Source organism: Pan paniscus, chromosome 12, assembly GCF_029289425.2.
Source record: "Pan paniscus chromosome 12, NHGRI_mPanPan1-v2.0_pri, whole genome shotgun sequence".
In the NCBI taxonomy this organism is placed as follows: Eukaryota; Metazoa; Chordata; class Mammalia; order Primates; family Hominidae; genus Pan; species Pan paniscus.
Genome location: NC_073261.2, coordinates 4,415,626 through 4,438,016, shown reverse-complemented (window position 1 = coordinate 4,438,016; position 22,391 = coordinate 4,415,626).

The window sequence follows — 22,391 nt, the reverse complement described above, 5'->3', positions numbered from 1 at the left end:
TGTCCATGTTTATACAGATAGCGTTGGAGATATTTCCATGTTTATACAGATAGCGGTGGAGATATTTCCATGTTTTTACAGATAGCGATGGAGATATTTCCATGTTTATACAGATAGCGGTGGAGATATTTCCATGTTTATAGAGATAGCGGTGTAGATATTTCCATGTTTATACAGATAGCTGTGTGGCTATTTCCATGTTTCTGCAGATAGCGTTGGAGATATTTCCATGTTTATACAGATAGCGGTGGAGATATTTCCATGTTTATACAGATAGCGGTGGAGATATTTCCATGTTTATAGAGATAGCAGTGTATATATTTCCATTTTTATACAGATAGCTGTGTGGCTATTTCCATGTTTATACAGATGGCGGTGTAGATATTTCCATGTTTATAGAGATGGCTGTGTAGATATTTACATATTTATACAGATGGCGGTGTAGATATTTCCATGTTTAGACAGATGATGGTGTAGATATTTCCATGTTTATACAGATTGCGGTGTAGGTATTTCCATGTTTATAGAGATAGCGGTGTAGATATTTCCATGTTTATACAGATGGCTGTGTAGATATTTCCATGTGCATACAGATGGCAGTGTAGATATTTCCATGTTTATACAGATGGAGGTGTAGATATTTCCATGTTTATACAGATGACTGTGTAGATATTTCCATGTTTTTACAGATGGCGGTGTAGGTATTTCCATGTTTATACAGATAGCGGTGTGGCTATTCCTATGTTTATACTGATAGCGCTGTAGATATTTCCAAGTTTGTAGAGATGGCTGTGTAGATATTTTCATGTTTATACAGAGGGCAGTGTAGATATTTTCATGTTTATACAGATAGTGGTGTAGATATTTCCAGGTTTATACAGATGACTGTGTAGTTATTTCCATGTTTATACAGATGGCAGTGAAGGTATTTCCATGTTTATAGAGACAGCCATGTAGATATTTCCATGTTTATACAGATAGCGGTGTAGACATTTCCATGTTTATAGAGATAGCGGTGTAGATACTTCCATATTTATACAGATAGCGGTGTGATTATTTCCATGTTTATACAGATAGCGGTGGAGATATTTCCATGTTTATACAGATAGCGGTGGAGATATTTCCATGTTAATAGATATAGCGGTGTAGATATTTCCATGTTTATACAGATAGCTGTGTGGCTATTTCCAAGTTTTTACATATAGCTTTGGAGATATTTCCATGTTTATACAGATGGCGGTGTAGATTTTCCCATGTTTATGCAGATGGCGGTGCAGATATTTCCATGTTTATACAGGTAGCGGTGTACATATTTCCATATTTATACAGATGACTGTGTAGTTATTTCCATTTTTATACAGATGGCGGTGAATATATTTCCATGTTTATGCAGATAGCGGTGAAGATATTTCCATGTTTATACAGATGACTGTGTAGATATTTTCATATTTTTACACATGTCGGTGTAGATATTTCCATGTTTATACAGATAGCGGTGTGGATATTTCCATGTTTATATATATAGCAGTGTAGATATTTCCATGTTTATAGAGATGGCTGTGTAGATATATCCATGTTTATACAGATGGCAGTGTAGATATTTCCATGTTTGTACAGACAGTGGTGTAGATATTTCCATGTTTATACAGATTACTGTGTAGGTATTTCCATGTTTAGAGAGATCGCGGTGTAGATATTTCCATGTTTATACAGATAGCAGTGTGGCTATTTCCATGTTTATACAGATAGCGGTGTAGATATTTCCATGTTTATAGAGATGGCTGTGTAGATATTTACATGTTTATACTGATGGCAGTGTAGATATTTCCATGTTTATACAGATAGTGGTGTAGCTATTTCCAGGTTTATACAGATGAATGTGTAGGTATTTCCATGTTTATACAGATGGCGGGGTAGATGTTTCCATGTTTATTGAGATAACGATGTAGATATTTCCATGTTGATACAGATAGCGGTGTACACATTTCCATGTTTATAGAGATAGCGGTGTAGATATTTCAATATGTATACAGATATCGGTGTCACTATTTCCATGTTTATACTGATAGCGGTGGAGATATTTCCATGTTTATACAGATAGCGGTGGAGATATTTCCATGTTCATACAGATAGCGATGGAGATATTTCCATGTTTATAGAGATAGCGGTGTTGATATTTCCATGTTTATACAGATAGCTGTGTGGCTATTTCCATGTTTTTACAGATAGCGGTGTAGATATTTCCATGTTTATAGAGATGGCTGTGTAGATATTTACATATTTATACAGAGGGCAGTGTAGATATTTCCATGTTTATACAGATAATGGTGTAGATATGTCCATGTTTATACAGATTCAGGTATAGCTATTTCCATGTTTATAGAGATAGCGGTGTAGATATTTCCATGTTTATACAGATAGCTTTGTGGCTATGTCCATGTTTATACAGATAGCGTTTGAGTTATTTCCAAGTTTATACAGATGGCGGTGTAGATACTTCCATGTTTATGCAGAAGGCGGGGCAGATATTTCCATGTTTATACAGATAGCGGTGTACATATTTCCATATTTATACAGATGACTGTGTAATTATTTCCATTTTTATACAGATGGCGATGTAGATATTTCCATGTTTATGCAGATAGTGGTGGAGGTATTTCCATGTTTAAACAGATGACTGTGTAGATATTTTCATATTTTTACACATGTCGGTGTAGATATTTCCATGTTTATACAGATAGCGGTGTGGCTATTTCCATGTTTATACAGATAGCAGTGTAGTTATTTCCATGTTTATAGAGATGGCTGTGTAGATATTTCCATGTTTATACAGATGGCAGTGTAGATATTTCCATGTTTGTACAGACAGTGGTGTAGATATTTCCATGTTTATACAGATGACTGTGTAGGTATTTCCATGTTTATACAGATGGCGGTGTAGACTTTTCCATGTTTATACAGATAGCGGTGTGGCTATTTCCGTGTTTATACAGATAGCAGTGCGGATATTTCCATGATTATAGAGATGGCTGTGTAGATATTTACATGTTTATACAGAATGCACTGTAGTTACTTCCATGTTTATATAGATAGTGGTGTAGATATTTCCAGGTTTATACAGATGACTGTGTGGTTATTTCCATGTTTATACAGATGGCGGTGAAGATATTTCCATGTTAATAGAGACAGCCATGTAGATATGTCCATGTTTATAGAGATAGCGGTGTAGACATTTCCATGTTTATAGAGATAGCGGTGTAGATATTTCCATGTTTATACAGATAGCGGTGGAGATATTTCCATGTTTTTACAGATAGCGGTAGAGATATTTCCATGTTTATACAGATAGCGGAGGAGATATTTCCATGTTTATAGAGATAGCGGTGTAGATATTTCCATGTTTATACAGATAGCTGTGTGGCTATTTCCATGTTTATACAGATAGCGTTGGAGATATTTCCATGTTTATACAGATAGCGGTGTAGATATTTCCATGTTTATAGAGATGGCTGTGTAGATATTTACATATTTATACAGATGGCGGTGTAGATATTTCCATGTTTAGACAGATAATGGGGTAGATATTTCCATGTTTAGACAGATTGTGGTGTAGGTATTTCCATGTTTATAGAGATAGCGGTGTAGATATTTCCATGTTTATACAGATGGCTGTGTAGATATTTCCATGTGTATACAGATGGCAGTGTAGATATTACCATGTTTATAAAGATGGAGGTGTAGATATTTCCATGTTTATACAGATGATTGTGTAGATATTTCCATGTTTTTACAGATGGCGTTGTAGATATTTCCATGTTTATACAGATAGTGGTGTGGCTATTTCCATGTTTATACTGATAGCAGTGTAGATATTTCCATGTTTATAGAGATGGCTGTGTAGATATTTACATGTTTATACACATGGCAGTGTAGATATTTTCATGTTTATAAAGATAGTGGTGTAAATATTTCCAGGTTTATACAGATGACTGTGTAGTTATTTAGATGTTTATACAGATGGCGGTGAAGATATTTCCAAGTTTATAGAGACAGCCATGTAGATATTTCCATGTTTATACAGATGGAGGTGTAGATATTTTCATATTTAAACAGATGACTGTGTAGATATTTCCATGTTTTTACAGATGGCGGTGTAGATATTTCCATGTTTATACAGATAGCGGTTTGTCTATTTCCATGTTTATACAGATAGCGGTGGAGATATTTCCATGTTTATAGAGATAGTGGTGTAGATATTTCCATGTTTATACAGATAGCTGTGTGGCTTTTTCCATGTTTATACAGATAGCGTTGGAGATATTTCCATGTTTATACAGATAACGGTGGATATATTTCCATGTTTATACAGATAGCGGTGGAGATATTTCCATGTTTATAGAGATAGCAGTGTATATATTTCCATGTTTATACAGATATCTGTGTGGCTATTTCCATGTTTATACAGATAGCGGTGTAGATATTTCCATGTTTATAGAGATGGCTGTGTAGATATTTACATATTTACACAGATGGCAGTGTAGATATTTCCATGTTTAGACAGATAATGGTGTAGATATTTCCATGTGTATAAAGATTGCGGTGTAGGTATTTCCATGTTTATAGAGATAGCGGTGTAGATATTTCCTTGTTTATACAGATAGCTGTGTGGGTATTTCCATGTTTATGCAGATAGCGTTGGAGATATTTCCGTGTTTATACAGATGGCGGTGTAGATATTTCCATGTTTATGCAGATGGCGGTGCAGATATTTCCATGATTATACAGATAGCGGTGTACATATTTCCATATTTATACAGATGACTGTGTAGTTATTTCCATTTTTATACAGATGGCGGTGAAGATATTTCCTTGTTTATACAGACAGCGGTGGAGATATTTCCATGTTTATACAGATAGCGGTGTGGCTATTTCCATGTTTATACAGATAGCGGTGTAGATATTTCCATGTTTATAGAGATGGCTGTGTAGATATTTACATGTTTATACAGAGGGCAGTGTAGATATTTCCATGTTTAGACAGATAATGGTGTAGATATTTCCATGTTTATACAGATTGAGGTATAGTTATTTCCATGTTTATAGAGATAGCGGTGTAGATATTTCCATGTTTATACAGATAGCTGTGTGGCTATGTCCATGTTTATACAGATAGCGTTGGAGATATTTCCATGTTTATACAGATAGCGGTGGAGATATTTCCATGTTTTTACAGATAGCGATGGAGATATTTCCATGTTTATACAGATAGCGGTGGAGATATTTCCATGTTTATAGAGATAGCGGTGTAGATATTTCCATGTTTATACAGATAGCTGTGTGGCTATTTCCATGTTTCTGCAGATAGCGTTGGAGATATTTCCATGTTTATACAGATAGCGGTGGAGATATTTCCATGTTTATACAGATAGCGGTGGAGATATTTCCATGTTTATAGAGATAGCAGTGTATATATTTCCATTTTTATACAGATAGCTGTGTGGCTATTTCCATGTTTATACAGATGGCGGTGTAGATATTTCCATGTTTATAGAGATGGCTGTGTAGATATTTACATATTTATACAGATGGCGGTGTAGATATTTCCATGTTTAGACAGATGATGGTGTAGATATTTCCATGTTTATACAGATTGCGGTGTAGGTATTTCCATGTTTATAGAGATAGCGGTGTAGATATTTCCATGTTTATACAGATGGCTGTGTAGATATTTCCATGTGCATACAGATGGCAGTGTAGATATTTCCATGTTTATACAGATGGAGGTGTAGATATTTCCATGTTTATACAGATGACTGTGTAGATATTTCCATGTTTTTACAGATGGCGGTGTAGGTATTTCCATGTTTATACAGATAGCGGTGTGGCTATTCCTATGTTTATACTGATAGCGCTGTAGATATTTCCAAGTTTGTAGAGATGGCTGTGTAGATATTTTCATGTTTATACAGAGGGCAGTGTAGATATTTTCATGTTTATACAGATAGTGGTGTAGATATTTCCAGGTTTATACAGATGACTGTGTAGTTATTTCCATGTTTATACAGATGGCGGTGAAGGTATTTCCATGTTTATAGAGACAGCCATGTAGATATTTCCATGTTTATACAGATAGCGGTGTAGACATTTCCATGTTTATAGAGATAGCGGTGTAGATACTTCCATATTTATACAGATAGCGGTGTGATTATTTCCATGTTTATACAGATAGCGGTGGAGATATTTCCATGTTTATACAGATAGCGGTGGAGATATTTCCATGTTAATAGAGATAGCGGTGTAGATATTTCCATCTTTATACAGATAGCTGTGTGGCTATTTCCAAGTTTTTACATATAGCTTTGAAGATATTTCCATGTTTATACAGATGGCGGTGTAGATTTTTCCATGTTTATGCAGATGGCGGTGCAGATATTTCCATGTTTATACAGGTAGCGGTGTACATATTTCCATATTTATACAGATGACTGTGTAGTTATTTCCATTTTTATACAGATGGCGGTGTAGATATTTCCATGTTTATGCAGATAGCGGTGGAGGTATTTCCATGTTTAAACAGATGACTGTGTAGATATTTTCATATTTTTACACATGTCGGTGTAGACATTTCCATGTTTATACAGATAGCGGTGTGGCTATTTCCATGTTTATACAGATAGCAGTGTAGTTATTTCCATGTTTATAGACATGGCTGTGTAGATATTTCCATGTTTATACAGATGGCAGTGTAGATATTTCCATGTTTGTACAGACAGTGGTGTAGATATTTCCATGTTTATACAGATGACTGTGTAGGTATTTCCATGTTTATACAGATGGCGGTGTAGACTTTTCCATGTTTATACAGATAGCGGTGTGGCTATTTCCGTGTTTATACAGATAGCAGTGCGGATATTTCCATGATTATAGAGATGGCTGTGTAGATATTTACATGTTTATACAGAATGCACTGTAGTTACTTCCATGTTTATATAGATAGTGGTGTAGATATTTCCAGGTTTATACAGATGACTGTGTGGTTATTTCCATGTTTATACAGATGGCGGTGAAGATATTTCCATGTTAATAGAGACAGCCATGTAGATATGTCCATGTTTATAGAGATAGCGGTGTAGACATTTCCATGTTTATAGAGATAGCGGTGTAGATATTTCCATGTTTATACAGATAGCGGTGGAGATATTTCCATGTTTTTACAGATAGCGGTAGAGATATTTCCATGTTTATACAGATAGCGGAGGAGATATTTCCATGTTTATAGAGATAGCGGTGTAGATATTTCCATGTTTATACAGATAGCTGTGTGGCTATTTCCATGTTTATACAGATAGCGTTGGAGATATTTCCATGTTTATACAGATAGCGGTGTAGATATTTCCATGTTTATAGAGATGGCTGTGTAGATATTTACATATTTATACAGATGGCAGTGTAGATATTTCCATGTTTAGACAGATAATGGGGTAGATATTTCCATGTTTAGACAGATTGTGGTGTAGGTATTTCCATGTTTATAGAGATAGCGGTGTAGATATTTCCATGTTTATACAGATGGCTGTGTAGATATTTCCATGTGTATACAGATGGCAGTGTAGATATTACCATGTTTATAAAGATGGAGGTGTAGATATTTCCATGTTTATACAGATGATTGTGTAGATATTTCCATGTTTTTACAGATGGCGTTGTAGATATTTCCATGTTTATACAGATAGTGGTGTGGCTATTTCCATGTTTATACTGATAGCAGTGTAGATATTTCCATGTTTATAGAGATGGCTGTGTAGATATTTACATGTTTATACACATGTCAGTGTAGATATTTTCATGTTTATAAAGATAGTGGTGTAAATATTTCCAGGTTTATACAGATGACTGTGTAGTTATTTAGATGTTTATACAGATGGCGGTGAAGATATTTCCAAGTTTATAGAGACAGCCATGTAGATATTTCCATGTTTATACAGATGGAGGTGTAGATATTTTCATATTTAAACAGATGACTGTGTAGATATTTCCATGTTTTTACAGATGGCGGTGTAGATATTTCCATGTTTATACAGATAGCGGTTTGGCTATTTCCATGTTTATACAGATAGCGGTGGAGATATTTCCATCTTTATAGAGATAGTGGTGTAGATATTTCCATGTTTATACAGATAGCTGTGTGGCTTTTTCCATGCTTATACAGATAGCGTTGGAGATATTTCCATGTTTATACAGATAACGGTGGATATATTTCCATGTTTATACAGATAGCGGTGGAGATATTTCCATGTTTATAGAGATAGCAGTGTATATATTTCCATGTTTATACAGATATCTGTGTGGCTATTTCCATGTTTATACAGATAGCGGTGTAGATATTTCCATGTTTATAGAGATGGCTGTGTAGATATTTACATATTTACACAGATGGCAGTGTAGATATTTCCATGTTTAGACAGATAATGGTGTAGATATTTCCATGTGTATAAAGATTGCGGTGTAGGTATTTCCATGTTTATAGAGATAGCGGTGTAGATATTTCCTTGTTTATACAGATAGCTGTGTGGGTATTTCCATGTTTATGCAGATAGCGTTGGAGATATTTCCGTGTTTATACAGATGGCGGTGTAGATATTTCCATGTTTATGCAGATGGCGGTGCAGATATTTCCATGATTATACAGATAGCGGTGTACATATTTCCATATTTATACAGATGACTGTGTAGTTATTTCCATTTTTATACAGATGGCGGTGAAGATATTTCCTTGTTTATACAGACAGCGGTGGAGATATTTCCATCTTTATACAGATAGCGGTGTGGATATTTCCATGTTTATACAGATAGCGTTGTAGATATTTCCATGTTTATAGAGATGGCTGTGTAGATATTTACATGTTTATACAGAGGGCAGTGTAGATATTTCCATGTTTAGACAGATAATGGTGTAGATATTTCCATGTTTATACAGATTGAGGTATAGTTATTTCCATGTTTATAGAGATAGCGGTGTAGATATTTCCATGTTTATACAGATAGCTGTGTGGCTATGTCCATGTTTATACAGATAGCGTTGGAGATATTTCCATGTTTATACAGATAGCGGTGGAGATATTTCCATGTTTTTACAGATAGCGATGGAGATATTTCCATGTTTATACAGATAGCGGTGGAGATATTTCCATGTTTATAGAGATAGCGGTGTAGATATTTCCATGTTTATACAGATAGCTGTGTGGCTATTTCCATGTTTCTGCAGATAGCGTTGGAGATATTTCCATGTTTATACAGATAGCGGTGGAGATATTTCCATGTTTATACAGATAGCGGTGGAGATATTTCCATGTTTATAGAGATAGCAGTGTATATATTTCCATTTTTATACAGATAGCTGTGTGGCTATTTCCATGTTTATACAGATGGCGGTGTAGATATTTCCATGTTTATAGAGATGGCTGTGTAGATATTTACATATTTATACAGATGGCGGTGTAGATATTTCCATGTTTAGACAGATGATGGTGTAGATATTTCCATGTATATACAGATTGCGGTGTAGGTATTTCCATGTTTATAGAGATAGCGGTGTAGATATTTCCATGTTTATACAGATGGCTGTGTAGATATTTCCATGTGCATACAGATGGCAGTGTAGATATTTCCATGTTTATACAGATGGAGGTGTAGATATTTCCATGTTTATACAGATGACTGTGTAGATATTTCCATGTTTTTACAGATGGCGGTGTAGGTATTTCCATGTTTATACAGATAGCGGTGTGGCTATTCCTATGTTTATACTGATAGCGCTGTAGATATTTCCAAGTTTGTAGAGATGGCTGTGTAGATATTTTCATGTTTATACAGAGGGCAGTGTAGATATTTTCATGTTTATACAGATAGTGGTGTAGATATTTCCAGGTTTATACAGATGACTGTGTAGTTATTTCCATGTTTATACAGATGGCGGTGAAGGTATTTCCATGTTTATAGAGACAGCCATGTAGATATTTCCATGTTTATACAGATAGCGGTGTAGACATTTCCATGTTTATAGAGATAGCGGTGTAGATACTTCCATATTTATACAGATAGCGGTGTGATTATTTCCATGTTTATACAGATAGCGGTGGAGATATTTCCATGTTTATACAGATAGCGGTGGAGATATTTCAATGTTAATAGAGATAGCGGTGTAGATATTTCCATGTTTATACAGATAGCTGTGTGGCTATTTCCAAGTTTTTACATATAGCTTTGGAGATATTTCCATGTTTATACAGATGGCGGTGTAGATTTTTCCATGTTTATGCAGATGGCGGTGCAGATATTTCCATGTTTATACAGGTAGCGGTGTACATATTTCCATATTTATACAGATGACTGTGTAGTTATTTCCATTTTTATACAGATGGCGGTGAATATATTTCCATGTTTATGCAGATAGCGGTGAAGATATTTCCATGTTTATACAGATGACTGTGTAGATATTTTCATATTTTTACACATGTCGGTGTAGATATTTCCATGTTTATACAGATAGCGGTGTGGATATTTCCATGTTTATATATATAGCAGTGTAGATATTTCCATGTTTATAGAGATGGCTGTGTAGATATATCCATGTTTATACAGATGGCAGTGTAGATATTTCCATGTTTGTACAGACAGTGGTGTAGATATTTCCATGTTTATACAGATTACTGTGTAGGTATTTCCATGTTTAGAGAGATCGCGGTGTAGATATTTCCATGTTTATACAGATAGCAGTGTGGCTATTTCCATGTTTATACAGATAGCGGTGTAGATATTTCCATGTTTATAGAGATGGCTGTGTAGATATTTACATGTTTATACTGATGGCAGTGTAGATATTTCCATGTTTATACAGATAGTGGTGTAGCTATTTCCAGGTTTATACAGATGAATGTGTAGGTATTTCCATGTTTATACAGATGGCGGGGTAGATGTTTCCATGTTTATTGAGATAACGATGTAGATATTTCCATGTTGATACAGATAGCGGTGTACACATTTCCATGTTTATAGAGATAGCGGTGTAGATATTTCAATATGTATACAGATATCGGTGTCACTATTTCCATGTTTATACTGATAGCGGTGGAGATATTTCCATGTTTATACAGATAGCGGTGGAGATATTTCCATGTTCATACAGATAGCGATGGAGATATTTCCATGTTTATAGAGATAGCGGTGTTGATATTTCCATGTTTATACAGATAGCTGTGTGGCTATTTCCATGTTTTTACAGATAGCGGTGTAGATATTTCCATGTTTATAGAGATGGCTGTGTAGATATTTACATATTTATACAGAGGGCAGTGTAGATATTTCCATGTTTAGACAGATAATGGTGTAGATATGTCCATGTTTATACAGATTCAGGTATAGGTATTTCCATGTTTATAGAGATAGCGGTGTAGATATTTCCATGTTTATACAGATAGCTTTGTGGCTATGTCCATGTTTATACAGATAGCGTTTGAGTTATTTCCAAGTTTATACAGATGGCGGTGTAGATACTTCCATGTTTATGCAGAAGGCTGGGCAGATATTTCCATGTTTATACAGATAGCGGTGTACATATTTCCATATTTATACAGATGACTGTGTAGTTATTTCCATTTTTATACAGATGGCGGTGTAGATATTTCCATGTTTATGCAGATAGCGGTGGAGGTATTTCCATGTTTAAACAGATGACTGTGTAGATATTTTCATATTTTTACACATGTCGGTGTAGATATTTCCATGTTTATACAGATAGCGGTGTGGCTATTTCCATGTTTATACAGATAGCAGTGTAGTTATTTCCATGTTTATAGAGATGGCTGTGTAGATATTTCTATGTTTATACAGATGGCAGTGTAGATATTTCCATGTTTGTACAGACAGTGGTGTAGATATTTCCATGTTTATACAGATGACTGTGTAGGTATTTCCATGTTTATACAGATGGCGGTGTAGACTTTTCCATGTTTATACAGATAGCGGTGTGGCTATTTCCGTGTTTATACAGATAGCAGTGCGGATATTTCCATGATTATAGAGATGGCTGTGTAGATATTTACATGTTTATACAGAATGCACTGTAGTTACTTCCATGTTTATATAGATAGTGGTGTAGATATTTCCAGGTTTATACAGATGACTGTGTGGTTATTTCCATGTTTATACAGATGGCGGTGAAGATATTTCCATGTTAATAGAGACAGCCATGTAGATATGTCCATGTTTATAGAGATAGCGGTGTAGACATTTCCATGTTTATAGAGATAGCGGTGTAGATATTTCCATGTTTATACAGATAGCGGTGGAGATATTTCCATGTTTTTACAGATAGCGGTAGAGATATTTCCATGTTTATACAGATAGCGGAGGAGATATTTCCATGTTTATAGAGATAGCGGTGTAGATATTTCCATGTTTATACAGATAGCTGTGTGGCTATTTCCATGTTTATACAGATAGCGTTGGAGATATTTCCATGTTTATACAGATAGCGGTGTAGATATTTCCATGTTTATAGAGATGGCTGTGTAGATATTTACATATTTATACAGATGGCGGTGTAGATATTTCCATGTTTAGACAGATAATGGGGTAGATATTTCCATGTTTAGACAGATTGTGGTGTAGGTATTTCCATGTTTATAGAGATAGCGGTGTAGATATTTCCATGTTTATACAGATGGCTGTGTAGATATTTCCATGTGTATACAGATGGCAGTGTAGATATTACCATGTTTATAAAGATGGAGGTGTAGATATTTCCATGTTTATACAGATGATTGTGTAGATATTTCCATGTTTTTACAGATGGCGTTGTAGATATTTCCATGTTTATACAGATAGTGGTGTGGCTATTTCCATGTTTATACTGATAGCAGTGTAGATATTTCCATGTTTATAGAGATGGCTGTGTAGATATTTACATGTTTATACACATGTCAGTGTAGATATTTTCATGTTTATAAAGATAGTGGTGTAAATATTTCCAGGTTTATACAGATGACTGTGTAGTTATTTAGATGTTTATATAGATGGCGGTGAAGATATTTCCAAGTTTATAGAGACAGCCATGTAGATATTTCCATGTTTATACAGATGGAGGTGTAGATATTTTCATATTTAAACAGATGACTGTGTAGATATTTCCATGTTTTTACAGATGGCGGTGTAGATATTTCCATGTTTATACAGATAGCGGTTTGGCTATTTTCATGTTTATACAGATAGCGGTGGAGATATTTCCATCTTTATAGAGATAGTGGGGTAGATATTTCCATGTTTATACAGATAGCTGTGTGGCTTTTTCCATGCTTATACAGATAGCGTTGGAGATATTTCCATGTTTATACAGATAACGGTGGATATATTTCCATGTTTATACAGATAGCGGTGGAGATATTTCCATGTTTATAGAGATGGCTGTGTAGATATTTACATATTTATACAGAGGGCAGTGTAGATATTTCCATGTTTAGACAGATAATGGTGTAGATATGTCCATGTTTATACAGATTCAGGTATAGGTATTTCCATGTTTATAGAGATAGCGGTGTAGATATTTCCATGTTTATACAGATAGCTTTGTGGCTATGTCCATGTTTATACAGATAGCGTTTGAGTTATTTCCAAGTTTATACAGATGGCGGTGTAGATACTTCCATGTTTATGCAGAAGGCTGGGCAGATATTTCCATGTTTATACAGATAGCGGTGTACATATTTCCATATTTATACAGATGACTGTGTAGTTATTTCCATTTTTATACAGATGGCGGTGTAGATATTTCCATGTTTATGCAGATAGCGGTGGAGGTATTTCCATGTTTAAACAGATGACTGTGTAGATATTTTCATATTTTTACACATGTCGGTGTAGATATTTCCATGTTTATACAGATAGCGGTGTGGCTATTTCCATGTTTATACAGATAGCAGTGTAGTTATTTCCATGTTTATAGAGATGGCTGTGTAGATATTTCTATGTTTATACAGATGGCAGTGTAGATATTTCCATGTTTGTACAGACAGTGGTGTAGATATTTCCATGTTTATACAGATGACTGTGTAGGTATTTCCATGTTTATACAGATGGCGGTGTAGACTTTTCCATGTTTATACAGATAGCGGTGTGGCTATTTCCGTGTTTATACAGATAGCAGTGCGGATATTTCCATGATTATAGAGATGGCTGTGTAGATATTTACATGTTTATACAGAATGCACTGTAGTTACTTCCATGTTTATATTGATAGTGGTGTAGATATTTCCAGGTTTATACAGATGACTGTGTGGTTATTTCCATGTTTATACAGATGGCGGTGAAGATATTTCCATGTTAATAGAGACAGCCATGTAGATATGTCCATGTTTATAGAGATAGCGGTGTAGACATTTCCATGTTTATAGAGATAGCGGTGTAGATATTTCCATGTTTATACAGATAGCGGTGGAGATATTTCCATGTTTTTACAGATAGCGGTAGAGATATTTCCATGTTTATACAGATAGCGGAGGAGATATTTCCATGTTTATAGAGATAGCGGTGTAGATATTTCCATGTTTATACAGATAGCTGTGTGGCTATTTCCATGTTTATACAGATAGCGTTGGAGATATTTCCATGTTTATACAGATAGCGGTGTAGATATTTCCATGTTTATAGAGATGGCTGTGTAGATATTTACATATTTATACAGATGGCGGTGTAGATATTTCCATGTTTAGACAGATAATGGGGTAGATATTTCCATGTTTAGACAGATTGTGGTGTAGGTATTTCCATGTTTATAGAGATAGCGGTGTAGATATTTCCATGTTTATACAGATGGCTGTGTAGATATTTCCATGTGTATACAGATGGCAGTGTAGATATTACCATGTTTATAAAGATGGAGGTGTAGATATTTCCATGTTTATACAGATGATTGTGTAGATATTTCCATGTTTTTACAGATGGCGTTGTAGATATTTCCATGTTTATACAGATAGTGGTGTGGCTATTTCCATGTTTATACTGATAGCAGTGTAGATATTTCCATGTTTATAGAGATGGCTGTGTAGATATTTACATGTTTATACACATGTCAGTGTAGATATTTTCATGTTTATAAAGATAGTGGTGTAAATATTTCCAGGTTTATACAGATGACTGTGTAGTTATTTAGATGTTTATATAGATGGCGGTGAAGATATTTCCAAGTTTATAGAGACAGCCATGTAGATATTTCCATGTTTATACAGATGGAGGTGTAGATATTTTCATATTTAAACAGATGACTGTGTAGATATTTCCATGTTTTTACAGATGGCGGTGTAGATATTTCCATGTTTATACAGATAGCGGTTTGGCTATTTCCATGTTTATACAGATAGCGGTGGAGATATTTCCATCTTTATAGAGATAGTGGGGTAGATATTTCCATGTTTATACAGATAGCTGTGTGGCTTTTTCCATGCTTATACAGATAGCGTTGGAGATATTTCCATGTTTATACAGATAACGGTGGATATATTTCCATGTTTATACAGATAGCGGTGGAGATATTTCCATGTTTATAGAGATAGCAGTGTATATATTTCCATGTTTATACAGATATCTGTGTGGCTATTTCCATGTTTATACAGATAGCGGTGTAGATATTTCCATGTTTATAGAGATGGCTGTGTAGATATTTACATATTTACACAGATGGCAGTGTAGATATTTCCATGTTTAGACAGATAATGGTGTAGATATTTCCATGTGTATAAAGATTGCGGTGTAGGTATTTCCATGTTTATAGAGATAGCGGTGTAGATATTTCCTTGTTTATACAGATAGCTGTGTGGGTATTTCCATGTTTATGCAGATAGCGTTGGAGATATTTCCGTGTTTATACAGATGGCGGTGTAGATATTTCCATGTTTATGCAGATGGCGGTGCAGATATTTCCATGATTATACAGATAGCGGTGTACATATTTCCATATTTATACAGATGACTGTGTAGTTATTTCCATTTTTATACAGATGGCGGTGAAGATATTTCCTTGTTTATACAGACAGCGGTGGAGATATTTCCATCTTTATACAGATAGCGGTGTGGATATTTCCATGTTTATACAGATAGCGGTGTAGATATTTCCATGTTTATAGAGATGGCTGTGTAGATATTTACATGTTTATACAGAGGGCAGTGTAGATATTTCCATGTTTAGACAGATAATGGTGTAGATATTTCCATGTTTATACAGATTGAGGTATAGTTATTTCCATGTTTATAGAGATAGCGGTGTAGATATTTCCATGTTTATACAGATAGCTGTGTGGCTATGTCCATGTTTATACAGATAGCGTTGGAGATATTTCCATGTTTATACAGATAGCGGTGGAGATATTTCCATGTTTTTACAGATAGCGATGGAGATATTTCCATGTTTATACAGATAGCGGTGGAGATATTTCCATGTTTATAGAGATAGCGGTGTAGATATTTCCATGTTTATACAGATAGCTGTGTGGCTATTTCCATGTTTCTGCAGATAGCGTTGGAGATATTTCCATGTTTATACAGATAGCGGTGGAGATATTTCCATGTTTATACAGATAGCGGTGGAGATATTTCCATGTTTATAGAGATAGCAGTGTATATATTTCCATTTTTATACAGATAGCTGTGTGGCTATTTCCATGTTTATACAGATGGCGGTGTAGATATTTCCATGTTTATAGAGATGGCTGTGTAGATATTTACATATTTATACAGATGGCGGTGTAGATATTTCCATGTTTAGACAGATGATGGTGTAGATATTTCCATGTTTATACAGATTGCGGTGTAGGTATTTCCATGTTTATAGAGATAGCGGTGTAGATATTTCCATGTTTATACAGATGGCTGTGTAGATATTTCCATGTGCATACAGATGGCAGTGTAGATATTTCCATGTTTATACAGATGGAGGTGTAGATATTTCCATGTTTATACAGATGACTGTGTAGATATTTCCATGTTTTTACAGATGGCGGTGTAGGTATTTCCATGTTTATACAGATAGCGGTGTGGCTATTCCTATGTTTATACTGATAGCGCTGTAGATATTTCCAAGTTTGTAGAGATGGCTGTGTAGATATTTTCATGTTTATACAGAGGGCAGTGTAGATATTTTCATGTTTATACAGATAGTGGTGTAGATATTTCCAGGTTTATACAGATGACTGTGTAGTTATTTCCATGTTTATACAGATGGCAGTGAAGGTATTTCCATGTTTATAGAGACAGCCATGTAGATATTTCCATGTTTATACAGATAGCGGTGTAGACATTTCCATGTTTATAGAGATAGCGGTGTAGATACTTCCATATTTATACAGATAGCGGTGTGATTATTTCCATGTTTATACAGATAGCGGTGGAGATATTTCCATGTTTATACAGATAGCGGTGGAGATATTTCCATGTTAATAGAGATAGCGGTGTAGATATTTCCATGTTTATACAGATAGCTGTGTGGCTATTTCCAAGTTTTTACATATAGCTTTGGAGATATTTCCATGTTTATACAGATGGCGGTGTAGATTTTCCCATGTTTATGCAGATGGCGGTGCAGATATTTCCATGTTTATACAGGTAGCGGTGTACATATTTCCATATTTATACAGATGACTGTGTAGTTATTTCCATTTTTATACAGATGGCGGTGAATATATTTCCATGTTTATGCAGATAGCGGTGAAGATATTTCCATGTTTATACAGATGACTGTGTAGATATTTTCATATTTTTACACATGTCGGTGTAGATATTTCCATGTTTATACAGATAGCGGTGTGGATATTTCCATGTTTATATATATAGCAGTGTAGATATTTCCATGTTTATAGAGATGGCTGTGTAGATATATCCATGTTTATACAGATGGCAGTGTAGATATTTCCATGTTTGTACAGACAGTGGTGTAGATATTTCCATGTTTATACAGATTACTGTGTAGGTATTTCCATGTTTAGAGAGATCGCGGTGTAGATATTTCCATGTTTATACAGATAGCAGTGTGGCTATTTCCATGTTTATACAGATAGCGGTGTAGATATTTCCATGTTTATAGAGATGGCTGTGTAGATATTTACATGTTTATACTGATGGCAGTGTAGATATTTCCATGTTTATACAGATAGTGGTGTAGCTATTTCCAGGTTTATACAGATGAATGTGTAGGTATTTCCATGTTTATACAGATGGCGGGGTAGATGTTTCCATGTTTATTGAGATAACGATGTAGATATTTCCATGTTGATACAGATAGCGGTGTACACATTTCCATGTTTATAGAGATAGCGGTGTAGATATTTCAATATGTATACAGATATCGGTGTCACTATTTCCATGTTTATACTGATAGCGGTGGAGATATTTCCATGTTTATACAGATAGCGGTGGAGATATTTCCATGTTCATACAGATAGCGATGGAGATATTTCCATGTTTATAGAGATAGCGGTGTTGATATTTCCATGTTTATACAGATAGCTGTGTGGCTATTTCCATGTTTTTACAGATAGCGGTGTAGATATTTCCATGTTTATAGAGATGGCTGTGTAGATATTTACATATTTATACAGAGGGCAGTGTAGATATTTCCATGTTTATACAGATAATGGTGTAGATATGTCCATGTTTATACAGATTCAGGTATAGCTATTTCCATGTTTATAGAGATAGCGGTGTAGATATTTCCATGTTTATACAGATAGCTTTGTGGCTATGTCCATGTTTATACAGATAGCGTTTGAGTTATTTCCAAGTTTATACAGATGGCGGTGTAGATACTTCCATGTTTATGCAGAAGGCGGGGCAGATATTTCCATGTTTATACAGATAGCGGTGTACATATTTCCATATTTATACAGATGACTGTGTAATTATTTCCATTTTTATACAGATGGCGATGTAGATATTTCCATGTTTATGCAGATAGTGGTGGAGGTATTTCCATGTTTAAACAGATGACTGTGTAGATATTTTCATATTTTTACACATGTCGGTGTAGATATTTCCATGTTTATACAGATAGCGGTGTGGCTATTTCCATGTTTATACAGATAGCAGTGTAGTTATTTCCATGTTTATAGAGATGGCTGTGTAGATATTTCCATGTTTATACAGATGGCAGTGTAGATATTTCCATGTTTGTACAGACAGTGGTGTAGATATTTCCATGTTTATACAGATGACTGTGTAGGTATTTCCATGTTTATACAGATGGCGGTGTAGACTTTTCCATGTTTATACAGATAGCGGTGTGGCTATTTCCGTGTTTATACAGATAGCAGTGCGGATATTTCCATGATTATAGAGATGGCTGTGTAGATATTTACATGTTTATACAGAATGCACTGTAGTTACTTCCATGTTTATATAGATAGTGGTGTAGATATTTCCAGGTTTATACAGATGACTGTGTGGTTATTTCCATGTTTATACAGATGGCGGTGAAGATATTTCCATGTTAATAGAGACAGCCATGTAGATATGTCCATGTTTATAGAGATAGCGGTGTAGACATTTCCATGTTTATAGAGATAGCGGTGTAGATATTTCCATGTTTATACAGATAGCGGTGGAGATATTTCCATGTTTTTACAGATAGCGGTAGAGATATTTCCATGTTTATACAGATAGCGGAGGAGATATTTCCATGTTTATAGAGATAGCGGTGTAGATATTTCCATGTTTATACAGATAGCTGTGTGGCTATTTCCATGTTTATACAGATAGCGTTGGAGATATTTCCATGTTTATACAGATAGCGGTGTAGATATTTCCATGTTTATAGAGATGGCTGTGTAGATATTTACATATTTATACAGATGGCGGTGTAGATATTTCCATGTTTAGACAGATAATGGGGTAGATATTTCCATGTTTAGACAGATTGTGGTGTAGGTATTTCCATGTTTATAGAGATAGCGGTGTAGATATTTCCATGTTTATACAGATGGCTGTGTAGATATTTCCATGTGTATACAGATGGCAGTGTAGATATTACCATGTTTATAAAGATGGAGGTGTAGATATTTCCATGTTTATACAGATGATTGTGTAGATATTTCCATGTTTTTACAGATGGCGTTGTAGATATTTCCATGTTTATACAGATAGTGGTGTGGCTATTTCCATGTTTATACTGATAGCAGTGTAGATATTTCCATGTTTATAGAGATGGCTGTGTAGATATTTACATGTTTATACACATGGCAGTGTAGATATTTTCATGTTTATAAAGATAGTGGTGTAAATATTTCCAGGTTTATACAGATGACTGTGTAGTTATTTAGATGTTTATACAGATGGCGGTGAAGATATTTCCAAGTTTATAGAGACAGCCATGTAGATATTTCCATGTTTATACAGATGGAGGTGTAGATATTTTCATATTTAAACAGATGACTGTGTAGATATTTCCATGTTTTTACAGATGGCGGTGTAGATATTTCCATGTTTATACAGATAGCGGTTTGTCTATTTCCATGTTTATACAGATAGCGGTGGAGATATTTCCATGTTTATAGAGATAGTGGTGTAGATATTTCCATGTTTATACAGATAGCTGTGTGGCTTTTTCCATGTTTATACAGATAGCGTTGGAGATATTTCCATGTTTATACAGATAACGGTGGATATATTTCCATGTTTATACAGATAGCGGTGGAGATATTTCCATGTTTATAGAGATAGCAGTGTATATATTTCCATGTTTATACAGATATCTGTGTGGCTATTTCCATGTTTATACAGATAGCGGTGTAGATATTTCCATGTTTATAGAGATGGCTGTGTAGATATTTACATATTTACACAGATGGCAGTGTAGATATTTCCATGTTTAGACAGATAATGGTGTAGATATTTCCATGTGTATAAAGATTGCGGTGTAGGTATTTCCATGTTTATAGAGATAGCGGTGTAGATATTTCCTTGTTTATACAGATAGCTGTGTGGGTATTTCCATGTTTATGCAGATAGCGTTGGAGATATTTCCGTGTTTATACAGATGGCGGTGTAGATATTTCCATGTTTATGCAGATGGCGGTGCAGATATTTCCATGATTATACAGATAGCGGTGTACATATTTCCATATTTATACAGATGACTGTGTAGTTATTTCCATTTTTATACAGATGGCGGTGAAGATATTTCCTTGTTTATACAGACAGCGGTGGAGATATTTCCATGTTTATACAGATAGCGGTGTGGCTATTTCCATGTTTATACAGATAGCGGTGTAGATATTTCCATGTTTATAGAGATGGCTGTGTAGATATTTACATGTTTATACAGAGGGCAGTGTAGATATTTCCATGTTTAGACAGATAATGGTGTAGATATTTCCATGTTTATACAGATTGAGGTATAGTTATTTCCATGTTTATAGAGATAGCGGTGTAGATATTTCCATGTTTATACAGATAGCTGTGTGGCTATGTCCATGTTTATACAGATAGCGTTGGAGATATTTCCATGTTTATACAGATAGCGGTGGAGATATTTCCATGTTTTTACAGATAGCGATGGAGATATTTCCATGTTTATACAGATAGCGGTGGAGATATTTCCATGTTTATAGAGATAGCGGTGTAGATATTTCCATGTTTATACAGATAGCTGTGTGGCTATTTCCATGTTTCTGCAGATAGCGTTGGAGATATTTCCATGTTTATACAGATAGCGGTGGAGATATTTCCATGTTTATACAGATAGCGGTGGAGATATTTCCATGTTTATAGAGATAGCAGTGTATATATTTCCATTTTTATACAGATAGCTGTGTGGCTATTTCCATGTTTATACAGATGGCGGTGTAGATATTTCCATGTTTATAGAGATGGCTGTGTAGATATTTACATATTTATACAGATGGCGGTGTAGATATTTCCATGTTTAGACAGATGATGGTGTAGATATTTCCATGTTTATACAGATTGCGGTGTAGGTATTTCCATGTTTATAGAGATAGCGGTGTAGATATTTCCATGTTTATACAGATGGCTGTGTAGATATTTCCATGTGCATACAGATGGCAGTGTAGATATTTCCATGTTTATACAGATGGAGGTGTAGATATTTCCATGTTTATACAGATGACTGTGTAGATATTTCCATGTTTTTACAGATGGCGGTGTAGGTATTTCCATGTTTATACAGATAGCGGTGTGGCTATTCCTATGTTTATACTGATAGCGCTGTAGATATTTCCAAGTTTGTAGAGATGGCTGTGTAGATATTTTCATGTTTATACAGAGGGCAGTGTAGATATTTTCATGTTTATACAGATAGTGGTGTAGATATTTCCAGGTTTATACAGATGACT